General features: G+C 48.1%; 1 long non-coding RNA gene across 1 annotated transcript in view; it reads left to right on the top strand.

The window, feature by feature from the left end:
- Positions 1-870: 870 nt before the first annotated feature.
- The window catches only part of LOC146072256 (uncharacterized), a 54,673-nt gene continuing 42,158 nt past the window's right edge, over positions 871-13,385 (top strand). Inside the window, exon 1 of the long non-coding RNA XR_014473007.1 lies at positions 871-1,064. This is a non-coding gene — a long non-coding RNA (uncharacterized LOC146072256). The remainder of the gene's footprint in view (positions 1,065-13,385) is intronic.

Genomic DNA, 13,385 nt, shown 5'->3' with positions numbered 1-13,385 from the left:
TATACATATAGGTGGGAGGTACAGGGAACAATGCAGGAGCCCCAAAGCACAATGAGTGGTGTGAGTAATGTATGTGGGTGGTGCAAGGAACAATGCAGGAGCCCCACAGCATAATGACGGGTGTAATTCATGTATGTGGGAGGGGCAGGGAACAATGCAGGAGCCCCAAAGCACAATGAGGGGTGTGATTCATGTATGTGGGAGTTGCATGGAACAATGCAGGAGTCCCACAGCACATTGAGGGGGGTGATCCATATAGGTGGGCGGTACAGGGAACAATGCAGGAACCCCAAAGCCCAATGAGGGGTGTGATCCATGTACGTGGGAGGTGCGGCAAATAATGCAGGAGCCCCACAGCACAATGAGGGTGTGAGTTGTGTATGTGGGAGGTGCAGGAACAATGCAGGATCCCCACAGCACAATGAGTGGTGTGATTCATGTATGTGGGAGTTGCATGGAACAATGCAGGAGCACCACTGTCATGATCCAGTCTGTTTATCTTGCTGCTGGTTCACTTACCTCTCCTGCAATGAAGTGGTCTAAGCTTATGGAATTGTGTCAGCATCCTCTGTCCACTTTAAGATGCTTAGGCTTCAGCTTTCTTGGCCTACTAGGCCTCAGTACACATCAGATCCTAAGCTGGAGTACTGCTGTGACATGTTCCAATCACCTGACCATGATCCATCCAATCCTAAACCAGACTGGGATTCTCTGAATAACCTGACTCAGCTCCGCCTCTTACAGCCACCCAGGAGTATAAATTCAAGCCACTGACTGGAGCAAAAGGCCAGTACAACATTGTAGCTCCGCCCACTGAGCCGCAGCTACACTGAGCTCTGATCTACTGTCCCAAAGTAGTGGTATCCTGAGCAGTGCAGTGCTGCTATCCGGCGGTACTGTCTTGTGTAACCCAGCCCTCATAGGATACAGCTTCCCAGTGAATCATGTGACTAGTTTCCTGACTAGTGCCTCTACAAGTACCTTTGCTATTCCCTAACCAACAGCCATTTGCGTCCAGTCTCCAGACAGAGGATATTTCCATTCATCTCCAGTTTCCTGAGCAGGTATTTGTTAGTAGCAAGATTCCTGCATTGTTTAATTGAGACGTTCACTGCTATTAATTACCTCCTATATGTTTCACCTGCACCTTCCTCTGATACAAGAAATCCAGAAATCACAGCAGTGCAATTAAACTCTGAGCTCCCAGCATTTATATCCATTGTTTCTTGCTTCACTGGTTTAAGTTCCTGGTAAACCACAGCTGCTATCCATCCCAGTCTACAGTACGGAGAGTGTTTATTATTATCTACTGTACCAATCCATTATACAGTCACAGAGGACACAGAGGGGCTCGGCGCTCTGCAGGCTGTACTGTGCAGTGTGCAGGCCGGACCTGACTGTGGACACTGAAGGAGCCGGAGGACCATGCGCGACGTGGGTGATGGTAAGTAATGGGGATGGGGCAGGGAGAGGCGTGGTGCCAGGGTAGGGGGCAGCTGGAGGTATGGCGCTGTGCCGCTGGGGGCCCGTACTGTAGGTCAGTCCCGGGCCCCAACATTTCTAGTGGCGGCCCTGTCTACAGCTACACTTTTGCCTGCTTAATATTCCAGCTGTCATCACCACCAAAGTCCCTGGTATTCCCGTGGTCAGAATACGTCTCTCTCCCTCTGCCGAGACCCGGGTTCGATTCCCAGTCAGGGATTGCACCTCTTCCACTACATACCCAGAGTTTCCCAGACCAGCCAGCCTCCCATACCTCCAGTCTCCAACACAGACATACTGACTCCGGGTTCACAAACGTAGCAAGTGTGACACTCACAGCACAATGAGGGGTGGGATTCATGTATGTGGGAGGTGCAAGGAACAATGCACAAACCCCACAGCACAATGTTTTCTAAGAAGGGTCTGTTGCTTGAAAGAATTTATTGAGTTTGGGAATTAAAATGGAAAACTGTAATTATATACAATACAGCAAGTCACATGTATACCAGCAAACTGGCAAATCTATCCGTAGGTGATATTGTAATGTCCCCTGATGGAATATATTCCAAGGTAGGAAGATGTGGAATGTAGAGGCAGAGCTTGGCGGCCATGTAGCATTACTGATAGCCATGGACTGGCACAACTTGATTAGCTGAGGCTGGCAAAACTGCAGTTGGGACATCTAGGGCAGGCAGGAGTGCCTGACACTGTAGAGACTTGGATACATAAACAGAAATTGAAGCAAAGAAGGTTTAGTACCAGCAGACTTGAAAAATGAAGCAGAGATGATACACCATCACATCAGATTGTAGGACAAACCACCCTGGGTCCTAGTGCCCAGCATATATACACAGTAGCCCATTGCTTTCTAACATATTCATATCATATTCAGTAGTCCTCAAAATTCATGTAATCTTCGTGGAAATCGAACCCAAGGCCCCAGTGCTACAGTAATATGCTACCCCTAACACCAACAATCTTGCCCTTTGGAAAATATTGCTCTAATGTAAGAACAGATATGCCTAATACTGTATATTTACCCTCCTTGCACATTAAACAGTCCATCTAGTTGGACCATGCCATAGCTTGATTTCGAAGCGCCGTACATCTTTTCTTTCACCCGAAGCGTGACGAGCGGCGGCGTAACGCGTCCTCACAACCTTTTCATACCCCTACTATCCATGTCGGCGTGGAATTGAGTTTATATAGTGTGGCGAGTGCAGCGAGCCACCGAGCCGAAGCGTGGCGAGCGGACACGGATTACTTTACATGTTTTCCGCGTACCCTCGCCACGCTTCGGGCTCGTTGACTCGCTGCGCTCTCTACACTATATAAAATCAACTCCACACCGACGTGGATAGTGGGGGTATGAAAAGGTCGGGAGGATGCGTTCCGCCGCCCCTCGCAGGGCTCGCACTTGCCACACTTCGGGGTAGCATGGATAGTGGGGGTGACAAAAACATCATTGTATGTCATACAAGTGTATAGCTAATGGCATGGCATCGCACCCTATAAAATCGCATGCGATTTAGCGGGAGGTGCGATCCCCTGGGGCCAACAGAGCAGTGACTCAATTACATTTAAAAATCGCATTGCATCGCACGGCACTAAAATGGCCCATGTGATGCGATTTCAGTAAGGAGAATAGCCCTGTATGCTTACAGCGTACTGGGCGCCCTGCAAGGAAACAAGTACCGACATGCTGTATATCATTTTAATCAGCAGAATCTGTTTGTGCATCCAAAATGCAAATAAGATGCTTGTTAAAGAAAATTCACATGAAAATATGACTTTTGTAGAGCTCAGCTCCTGTCAGTGAGGAGGCACAGTGCATGCAAAGTGTCTGGGGGCAGCCCAGTATCTCCAGAAATGCGGGGCACACCCCTGAAGAGATGAAAACTGGACGTCTTGTGAGGCCACACCTTCACCCCTGTGGCCACACCCCTTTTTTGTCACTGACTCAAGTGATGCCTCTGTAATATTGATCAGATAAATATTTTATGCCTTCTATGGGCAGTATTCAATGACAAAGTTCTCCGTGCATGGAGAGCGTTTTATTTCGCTCTCCATGCACTCTCCGTGTTCCGGAGGGCTCGCTGCCACTCCTGCTCCCTCTATTCAATGTGGTTAAGACTCGCCGCCACTCGCGGCGAGTCTTAACCCCTGCAGCGGACGAGCGTCCGCGGCAGGGAGCTTTCAGGGAGCTGGGGGACGGAGCTGCCAGAGAGATTATAGTCTCCCTGGCTGCTCCAGAGGAATGTGGAGATGAGGGGGGCTCTCCGAGACCCAGGCAGCACAGGCTGCCCCCCCCCTATAGCCAGCGGGGGACCCAGTATTCACTGCACCCGATCGTGCATATTAACGATCGGGTGCAGTGAATATATGAATATGTAATGAGCGGCTCGAGCGCTCCGGCCCCCTGCTGGCTGCACTGTGTAAAAAAAAAAAAAAAATTTAACAAAAATATATTTTTTAAAATTAAATATATATTCATGTGCATGCACATGAATAAAAATAACATGAACCTTCACAGAAAAAAAAACTGATTTTTTGACACCAAAATTAAAAAAAAAAACCTTTTAGTTTAAAAGTTCACATTCCAGCTCCCCATCAAAAGATGGAGAATTGCTACACGGAGAGACACGGAGAAAATCACTTAGAAAGACGGAGAACATTTCACATTGAATAGGGTTGCTCGCTTTTGGAGAGCAAAATGCTCCGTCCAAGGCAAACAAAGCACAAGTTCTCCACAAAACACGGAGAACTTTTCTCATTGAATACTGCCCTATGACGTAAAGACAGTTTTAACAGTTGAAGCACATATTTTATGCAGTGTGAGTACTTCTATATTATTTTGAAACCTTCACATAAATTGGATAATGTATGGTCATTGAGTACTAGCAGTGGTGAGATGGTATACTGGGAGAGGCTGACAGAGATTTAACACCCAACCAGGCAATTTTCAACAATGCCCATTACAGTTGAACAGCCCCCCCCCCCCCCCCCCCCCATATTGGCAAGTCCTGTTTTATACCGTAAATATGGAAAAATGTGTCAGTGACATAAGAATAAATCACTTGGTGTCGTACATTGAAGAATGCCCTTAACCCACCACTGCACTTACAGATGTCTGATGGGAGTAGCGTTTGCAGGGTTAATTAGACTCCTATCCAAGTACTAATTAGACCTCAGAGTATCAGCTGCTCAGAAGTGAAGCCGAGAGTTGATCATTTTTGAATAGATCTGTTACAGCTCACCCGGCCGCTGATCTCAGACATGTCTGTCAGTAGGACTAATGGTGCCCATACACTTGTGAGATATGGCATGTGTCACCCGACGCAATGCACGGGCCCGCCGGTCAGAGGCGTAGCTAGGGCGGAGCACCAGCTCCGGGCGCCGACATGTCACCTGGCGCCGGAGCTCTGCCGCCGGCTCCCCCACCCTGCTTGCCCGCTCCCCTCTGTGCCCGGCATCAGTCTGCACTATGGACATTTAAAACCCAGCGGGCGCTCTCACTGCGCATGCGCCGGTTGGGACGCCGGAGGCAGGGATGCGGCGCCATGACGTAACAACGCCATGGCGCCTCATTCCTGCCTCCGGCGTCCCAAACCAGCGCATGCGCAATGTGAGAGCGCTCGCCGGGTTTTAACTCTCCCCACTGACTGATGCCGGGCACTTTGGACTCCACCAATTGGGACTACTGCTTTGTTTCAGTGCATGTTCTTCAATCACCAAGTGGGTCATCTATATTAGTGCACATGGTTTTTTTCCCTGAAAGTTGCTGGTTTAATACAAGTTTATTATGTTATTAAATATACTTTTTAGACATAGAATTTTTCCAGCGCTGGTATTTTTGTTCTTTTACCATTGTTGTATAGGAGTGGACTACTTTTTTTTAAAGCATCTGCTGTGATCCAGCAGCACATGACGAGCGCTCTAATTTTACGTCTTTTAATTCCCCCTATTCTTTGACCTAGACTTTGTCTGTCAGCCACCCAAATCTTTCTGCATTTGTGGGGGCACTTTGGGCCTGATTTAGTGCTAACCGCTAATAGAAGAGGTTGTTCATGCTGTATACAAATTTAGTGCCCCCCCCCCCCCCCCCGACACTGGAATACAGATTTAAGCTAGGACGCACCCCATCCTAACAGCCCCACCTGCAGTACAACATGCATTTGCCAGGGTGAGATTGCTTTATTAATGTTCTCCCAGCATAGAATTGGCCCTTTCTGTCTCAGTGACAACGTCATGACGCCGCATTCCTGCCTCCGGCGTCCCAAACCTGTAGATGTGCGATGTGAGAGCGCTCGCCAGGTTTTAACTTTCCCCACAGACTGATGCTGGGCACAGCGGGCATCAACATCATGGCGCATCCCTGGCATGGGAGACCCTCTCCAGGGGTCAAGGGGTGAGCGCTGTGGGGTCCTATTATTATTATTATTATTATTATTATTATTATTATACAGGGGGAGCAGCCTCTGGTGTCCTTTTATTATACAGGGGGAGCAGCCTGTGGTGTCCTTTTATTATACAGGGGGAGCAGCCTGTGGGGTCATGTTGTGATTATACAGGGGGAGCAGCCTGTGGGGTACTGTTATTATTATTAACTAGCAAGGTCAGTCCTCTTAGCAATGAGAAAGGACAGTCCCTCTTTTTGCCACGCGGGGGGGTGCGACACGAAAAATGACCTTGCTCCGGGCACTGTGCAACCAAGCTACACCACTGCTGCCAGTCAAATGTTATAGTGCTGCACATAATATTTAGCAAACTGCATGTGCGAACGGTGGTGTAGCAGAGTGGGTGGCAGGAAGGCTGGCATGTAGCGGTAGTCAGCGGTAGGCGGCAGAATTTGAAAAACATTTTAAAAAAATTGGGTGGCCCTCTGATTAGCTGAGAGAAAGCTCTCTCAGCCAATCAGCGGCCACCTGAATGTACAAGAATGGGGTTTTCTGGGTAGAATAATGCGCTGTAGAGCAGCCTAACCTGTACAGTAGATGCTTCACCAAAATGCACCAAACATGAACCAACAATGAAAAATTACTGACAGTCTTTCAAGCGCTCCCTTCGTGTGTCTCCTTCACATGGACCACTGTAGATCACTCGTGTAACATGAAAGGAGAAAGAAACAGCAATATAGTGTAACACCTCCGGATGTTGGTGAATCAATATAAATAATGCTGTAAGATGGAAATCGTACCCTCTTTAAGTGTCCACACCAAAGCAGACAATAATCGCTTAATGGAGTGAGGTCTGGAAATTAGGTCCTCAAGAAGATCCTTCAAACTTGTCCATATTCACCCAACATGTAAAACATTTGAGCAAAGAAATTCTCCAATGGTGAAATACCGTTTTATTCAAAGGAGTATATTTTCAAAACAATGTACATAACACAAAATGGGTAATAAACAGTGGACCAGAACATTATGTCTACTTGTGCAAGAAGCAGACATAAACAGCGTGGATGGTAAAAAACCTCAGGCGTCCCTGGAAGTTGGAAGATGTACAAAAGTCCTGGTGGTCCTTCCAAAGTCTATCAGTACCCTCCGCCAACGCGTTTCAGACATAAATGTCCTTTATCAAGGCATAGAGCAGTGGTTCCCAAACTGTGTGCCTAGGCTCCCTGGGGTGCCTCGGGACATTTGCAGGGGTGCCGTGGATTAGTGGTCTAGAGGCAATTGAAATTATTTATGGTCATTGTAAAAGGCAAAAATATTGCTGCTGGGCTACCAATAATAAAATATGTGGACAAACAGAAGCTAATCCTGTCCCTCACCCATAAAGAAATCCATGTATGACATACAAATCAATTTACAGAAGAAGAAACTTTTGGACTAGGGGGCCGTGAAAAAAATTCTGATGCTCTAGGGTGCCGTAATTTTAAAAAGTTTGGGAACCACTGGCATAGAGACATATTCCCTTGTCCGGGTATTTATACCCAAACATCCCAATCACACAGTGAGACCTATTTCCAGACACGGATTTCTAACCTCTAATCAAATATGACACAATGCTGATGTATTCCTGGACTTCTTCTCCTGTTTTTACAGGGGATGTACTCTGTGTCCGGCATCTCGCGCGTCTAACCCTGAACTTCCGTGCATTCCAGTCGGTACCGGAAGTCGGAAGTTGTGTGAGTGTCATCGTCACTTCCGGTTCCACGGTAACACCCATTCCATGCTTGTCTTTTACTTGCTAACTTCTGAGCGAGTCCGGACCTATTCTCTGTCCCCATATATGCGTTCCACGTGTATATAACCAACTGTAGCTTGCGTTCCACTGCCATTTTGTTTGGCGATGACTTAGTTTTGGTGTGCCCGCATATATAAAAGAAGGAATAAGACATGAATTAATACACACATCATTATAGGGAACCATGAACATTGCATAAAAAAATTTTTTTATATAAAAGCAGGGAAAAAAATACTAAAAGACCTATAAAAACCACTTTAATTCAAAATCTTTGTTTAGCCCGTTTGGCACTAATGTTTTGAATTGATAAATCATGCTCATCTCACATTTCGCTAATTTTGTGGCAATATTTCCCCCCATTTCTCCCACATTGATCTTTTTGAGTGCTGCGAAGCTCTTTATATATTTGGGGTCACAATTGTGTTCTTCCCTAAAATGTAGGGAAAGAGCATGCACCTCGAGGCCTTTTTTAATGTTACGTAGGTGTTCCCCCATCCTAATTGGTGATGCGATCAGATGCGGTAGAACATTGCATTGTGATGTCCCATCACAACCGATCGCACAACTGTATGGGCACCGTAAGAGTACTTGTCTAGCCATCACTCCTAGAGATTGGTGCGGTAAGATCTAGGGTTTAAGGGCCAGATACACTAATCTTCAAAAGTGATAAAATGGAGAGTGATAAACAACCAACCAATCAGCTCCTGTCTGACATTTTTCAAACACAGCCTGTGACATGGCAGGTAGGAGCTGATTGGCTGGCTGTTTATCACTCTCCATTTTATCACTTTTGAAGCTTAGTGCATCTGGCCCCATATATTTTACTTTACACATATCATACATAAATCAAATGTTGATGCTGTTTTTCTATAATGGGATTAATTTCTAAAAATAAGCGCCTAAGTGCAAAGGAAAAGATGGGGCTTAGCACACCAACCAATAAGATGGTTTCTGTCATTTTCACAACAGCTAGAAATTGATTGGTTGCTCACAAATGTGCCTAGAGTCCAGGGGCCAAATATTACTTTTTACCATGTGACTATGTCCTCCAAAGTTAAGCTTTTGGGTATGCAAACACTTTGATAATAACACAACATGCCCATAACACAGACCAGCTTGTTACATCTATTTAGCCATCACCAGGGGCATAGAGAAGTAGACCAGGGACTGGGCACTGCAGGGGGCATGGCCTAGTTATGAGAGCAATGGCCACACCCTCTTTGAAAAAAACTTTGGGGGTCATTCTGATTGACTTGGTAAACTGTGAAGCTCACAGCTTTACTGAGACCCTTTTACGCCACCTGCGGAATATCCCCCCCACCACCACAACCACCACCGCTGCCATATCCCCTCGCAACCATGCTGAAATCGGTTCACTACAAATGAACCAGAATCAGCCCCTTTAAACATAACCAAAGTTGTGGCACCTTGCACAGAGGAGCGCCATCTACTGCTCAGTTGGGGGCAGATCCATGAGGAGCACAATCAGTGTGATTACATCCCCCAACTCTACCACCAGCAGAGGAGGAGCGCTGTAGCTCAGCTGCGGCAGCCCCCCAGCGGTGACGAGAGAGAAGGGGGAGGGGCTCTTAACCTGGGCCCGGATCTGTTGGAGAGGCCCAGTGGGGGGCGGGGGGGGGGGCAGCAACATGGTACTTTGCACAGGGAGAAATGCGATACTGGTGCTACAGCACACTCTCTGCCAAGCCCAGCACATGCTTGCTAACATCTTTGCACAGAGGCGGCCTGGCCACACCTCACTGAGTTGGCCACACCCCCTCATAGTGCCAGGGCCGGCAGAGCGTATGGCCAGCTTTAGATTAAGACAATAAATCACACACATTTTTGAGTCACGGCGCCCCTGAGAATTGTTTACATGGCACCCCCTAGGCCAAAAGTTTCTACTTTTTCTCAGTTTCTCTTTTCGGCCATCTCCGACGGTAATAAAATTCAGTTCTGACTGACATTTATTACCGAAGGGGAGAGAAATCATCGAATTAATTCTCTCCCCTTCTGCCGCATGTGAGGGGCTGTGCTCTAGGACACATGCTAGCGAGGGGATGCGGCCAGCGCTGGAGGCGTGCGAGGCAACGCTGACCTGTTGACCATATTGTTCAAGGAACCATCATATAATTTGTACTGATAGCGGTTAATGAAAGAAAAGAGAGAACGTTTCAAGTTTCCTTCGAACTTTTAGGGGGGTATTCAATGTCAGGGGCACGGCTGTCGAGCAAGCTCGACAGCCGTGCCCCTGTCCCGTTCTCGCTTGGCTCGACTGGAGCTCGGCTGTCGGGATTCAATGTCCCGGCCGCCGAGCGGCGAGAAGGGGGCGTGGCCACGAGTTGATGACGGAAATAGACGAGCTCCGGCCAGAAGCTCGCCTATTTCCGGCTTTTCTCGGCAGAACGAGCCCGACAGCTTATGCTGTCGGGCTCGTTCTGCGGTGAAACCCTGTTCAATGCTGTCGGGGAAGACATCATTGAATAGGGCCCCGCAGCCATCTCCCCCGTCGGGAGATGGCTGCGGGAGCACGACTGTGTTTGAATACCCCCCTTAATGTGCTGTAGGTAGGGGCGAATTTGGTGGTCAGGCCACCCCTAGGCACAATTTTGGTACTGCAGGGAGAATAGTTCCTTGCTGCTTGCACGGAACAGAAAGTAACACTAGTAGGTAACTTTGTGTGGACGGGCTCCAGACTTACAGGCTGTCAGTAAGGCAGGCATACAGGCAGTATGCTCTGCACAGAGGGAGGGACGGGACAGGACTGTGGCTTCACGCTGCTGCCCAAAAGAGGGACAGGTACGGCGGCAGCCGACAGCAACGCTGAGGGGATGCAGAGAGGCTAGAGAGCTCCTCCCTGCACTGAGGAGCGGCCGCTCTGTAAAAGTCAGTGTCAGTCAGACTGACAAACTGAGTGGCAGCAGGTGCCCGGCGGCTGCCGCCCTTGACAGGTGCCGCCCCTAGGCCCGGGCCTAGTGATAAATCCGGCCCTGGCTGTGGGAGTAATTTCCTGGATGCTATTTTAGCCACCGTCCCATCTGCGCCTTCTGATCTGCCTGCTTCATATCATTATCCTATTTTCTCGTTCACAGATTGGCGTGTTTTGCTGTTTTGACTCTTCTGTAATTAGTCTTGTTACATTGTTTATGATTCTGTAGCAGTCGGCAAGGAAAGATTCACTTCTGTTAAAATATTTGGTAATATACTTCACACGTTATTCCATGTAACACATGTATAGGAATATCGGTAATTGTGTGCCGTCATTTTTTCATCTGCCTTCTATAAATGTTCCTGGCGCGGAGCTGTGTTTTTTGCATGTGTTTTTCCTATGAATTTGGCTGTAGTGTAAAAAAATAATAATAATTCAGTAAGGTTTTTAAATAGCAAAGTTGTGTCTTTTAATAGCATATTCCATTTATCAGCTCTGACAGCTGCCAAAAAGCAGAAATATTATTGTAATAGGATGTGTTTGAGCATAATAATAAATCAATCTGGCTACAAAATAAAGTTTGGGGCTCAGTTGCCAGACAGGAGTCGTCATCCGTTTCCTGACCACACACAGATACAGAAAACAAATTCTTGGTTTTGCCTATTGTGTAAGTGGTACCAGCTGCCTGATAGTACTAATGCCATAAATGTAGGGATTGAAGTGCTCCTGGAGAGGTGGTGGAACTAATTTCCTCCCCCACCCCCCTATTAGCCGAAGTCAGGGTTTACTGCACCCCCTGCAAACTATATATTTGTGCCCTACCTCCGACCATATTGCCAGCTATATCTGCTTATATCGCCCCCGTGTGCAGTGTTGTAACTATAGCTCCGCAGCCCCCGCGGTGGCGGGAGGGCACAGAGAAATTGGGGGCGCCGCCGGAGGGCTGCAGGGCTATAGTTACCCGTGGTCTGCGTTTCGCCCGGCTCTCTGCCGGGACCTGCCTGACCGTCACGGTCCCGGCTGGCTCCTGCTGCAATGAAAACTGACTATTAGAAAATGGCTGCCCCCATACTGCAGACAGTTTTCTGTCTGCAGTATGGGGCAGCCATTTTCTAAGAGTCAGTTTTCATTGTAGCAGCAGGAGCCGGCTGGGACCGTGACGGTCAGGCAGGTCCCGGCAGAGAGCCGGGTGAGACGCAGACCGCGGGTGCAGGACAGGTACGGGTAAGAAGGGGGGGGGGGCAGGTTAGGTGTGCGCGCGGGGGGGGGGGGGGGGCGAAAAAACGTGCGGCGGGAGGGGCAAAATAGTTAGTTACGCCCCTGCCCGTGTGTACACCGCTTAAGACCTCAGTGCAGCAGCTGTGTCCTAGATTGCTCCAGCCCGTGTCTGAGTATTCCAGCAAGCATACCTGCCATGTATCCTGTGACCTCCTGCCTGTGTCAGAGAACCATTGCATCCAGTCTGTGAGATCTTGTCTCTGTCCAGCTTCTGTACAGAGGTGTTGTGAGTACCAGCGGCTTCCCCACACATTATGGAGGAAGTCGCACCTTTCATTACTATCTGCTAGTGCAGTGGTTCCCAACCCTGGTCCTCAGGTACCCCCAACAGTGCATGTTTTCCAGGTCTCCACACAGAATCACAGGTGAAATAATTAGCTCCACCTGTGGATCTTTTAAAAAAGTATCTGAATAATGAGTGTATCTGCTGGGTGACCTGGAAAACGTGCACTGTTGGGGGTACTTGAGGACCAGGGTTGGGAACCACTGTGCTAGTGTTATTCTCATGGCGCCAGGTCTTGTAGGTCTTGTTCCGTGACACAGAGGCTTTTTGGGTGCAGGCCTAACCGCATGCTAACTTGCCTTGTTTATGTCTCTTGTTTGTTTGTCTCACGGCAAGATGCCAGAGATATTGGTCTAGCCTTCTAATGGTGTCGCATAGGCAGTTGGGTTGCTGACCTATCCGCAATACCTTGGCTATAGTTCTTGTTTGGTTTATTGTGACGGATTTGCATTATAGCGGTAAAGGCCTCAAATCCTTTGTTCAGCTCCTGTCTGCAAGGTTGCATTCTCTAGTTTATGTGTAATGCGCAGAGCCTAGTTTATCTTAGCATTGTCTAGTCAGTGTATCCTCTTACTAGTACCCTGACTCGGTTGGGACTTTGTGTCACCGCAAAAGACCAGGTGGCATCCGAGTACAGGGTGGAGCTAGTCTGCCCTGAAAGGCAAAGTCTAATGCTGGGTACACGTCAAAACTATTTGGATCGTATGCAAATCGTATGCACATTGTGCAAGCTGATCCCATCTGTATTTAGATGAATGGATCTTATACAGATCCTACCTGCAGCAGGTAGGATCGGGATCGGATCCATTTCGGATCCAACCAAACTATTTTGACCCAATCTGCATCCAATCAGTCTGAATTGGATCCATATTGATGGGATTGTGCCCAAATCGTATTGGTGTGTACCAAGACCTCTGCAGGTGCCAACCGACTCGGGGTATAGTAAGAGTCAGGCTCAGGCTCAGGTGCTGCTGTGGCTTCACCACCTCAGCCACAGCAGCACATTTCAGGTTGTAATCAACACCTTGAAGACCTGTCAGTCAGAGCAAGGGTTACCACTGAGTTCACCCCAGATTTTCATAACAGGTACAAAAGTTCGACACTCATTTCTTTCCCCCCAGCTTTTATCAAGGTGATTCCTTGCTACCACCGTTCTGTCCACCGGTTACTCCACCATAGTCCACTTGGATAGCAAGTTAAGCGAATGTTGGGAAAACATGAAAA

Source organism: Crinia signifera, chromosome 4, assembly GCF_055691185.1.
Source record: "Crinia signifera chromosome 4, ASM5569118v1, whole genome shotgun sequence".
Classification (NCBI taxonomy): Eukaryota; Metazoa; Chordata; class Amphibia; order Anura; family Myobatrachidae; genus Crinia; species Crinia signifera.
Note: the sequence above shows the minus strand (reverse complement) of the source record. Positions and strands in the feature narration are given on the sequence as shown.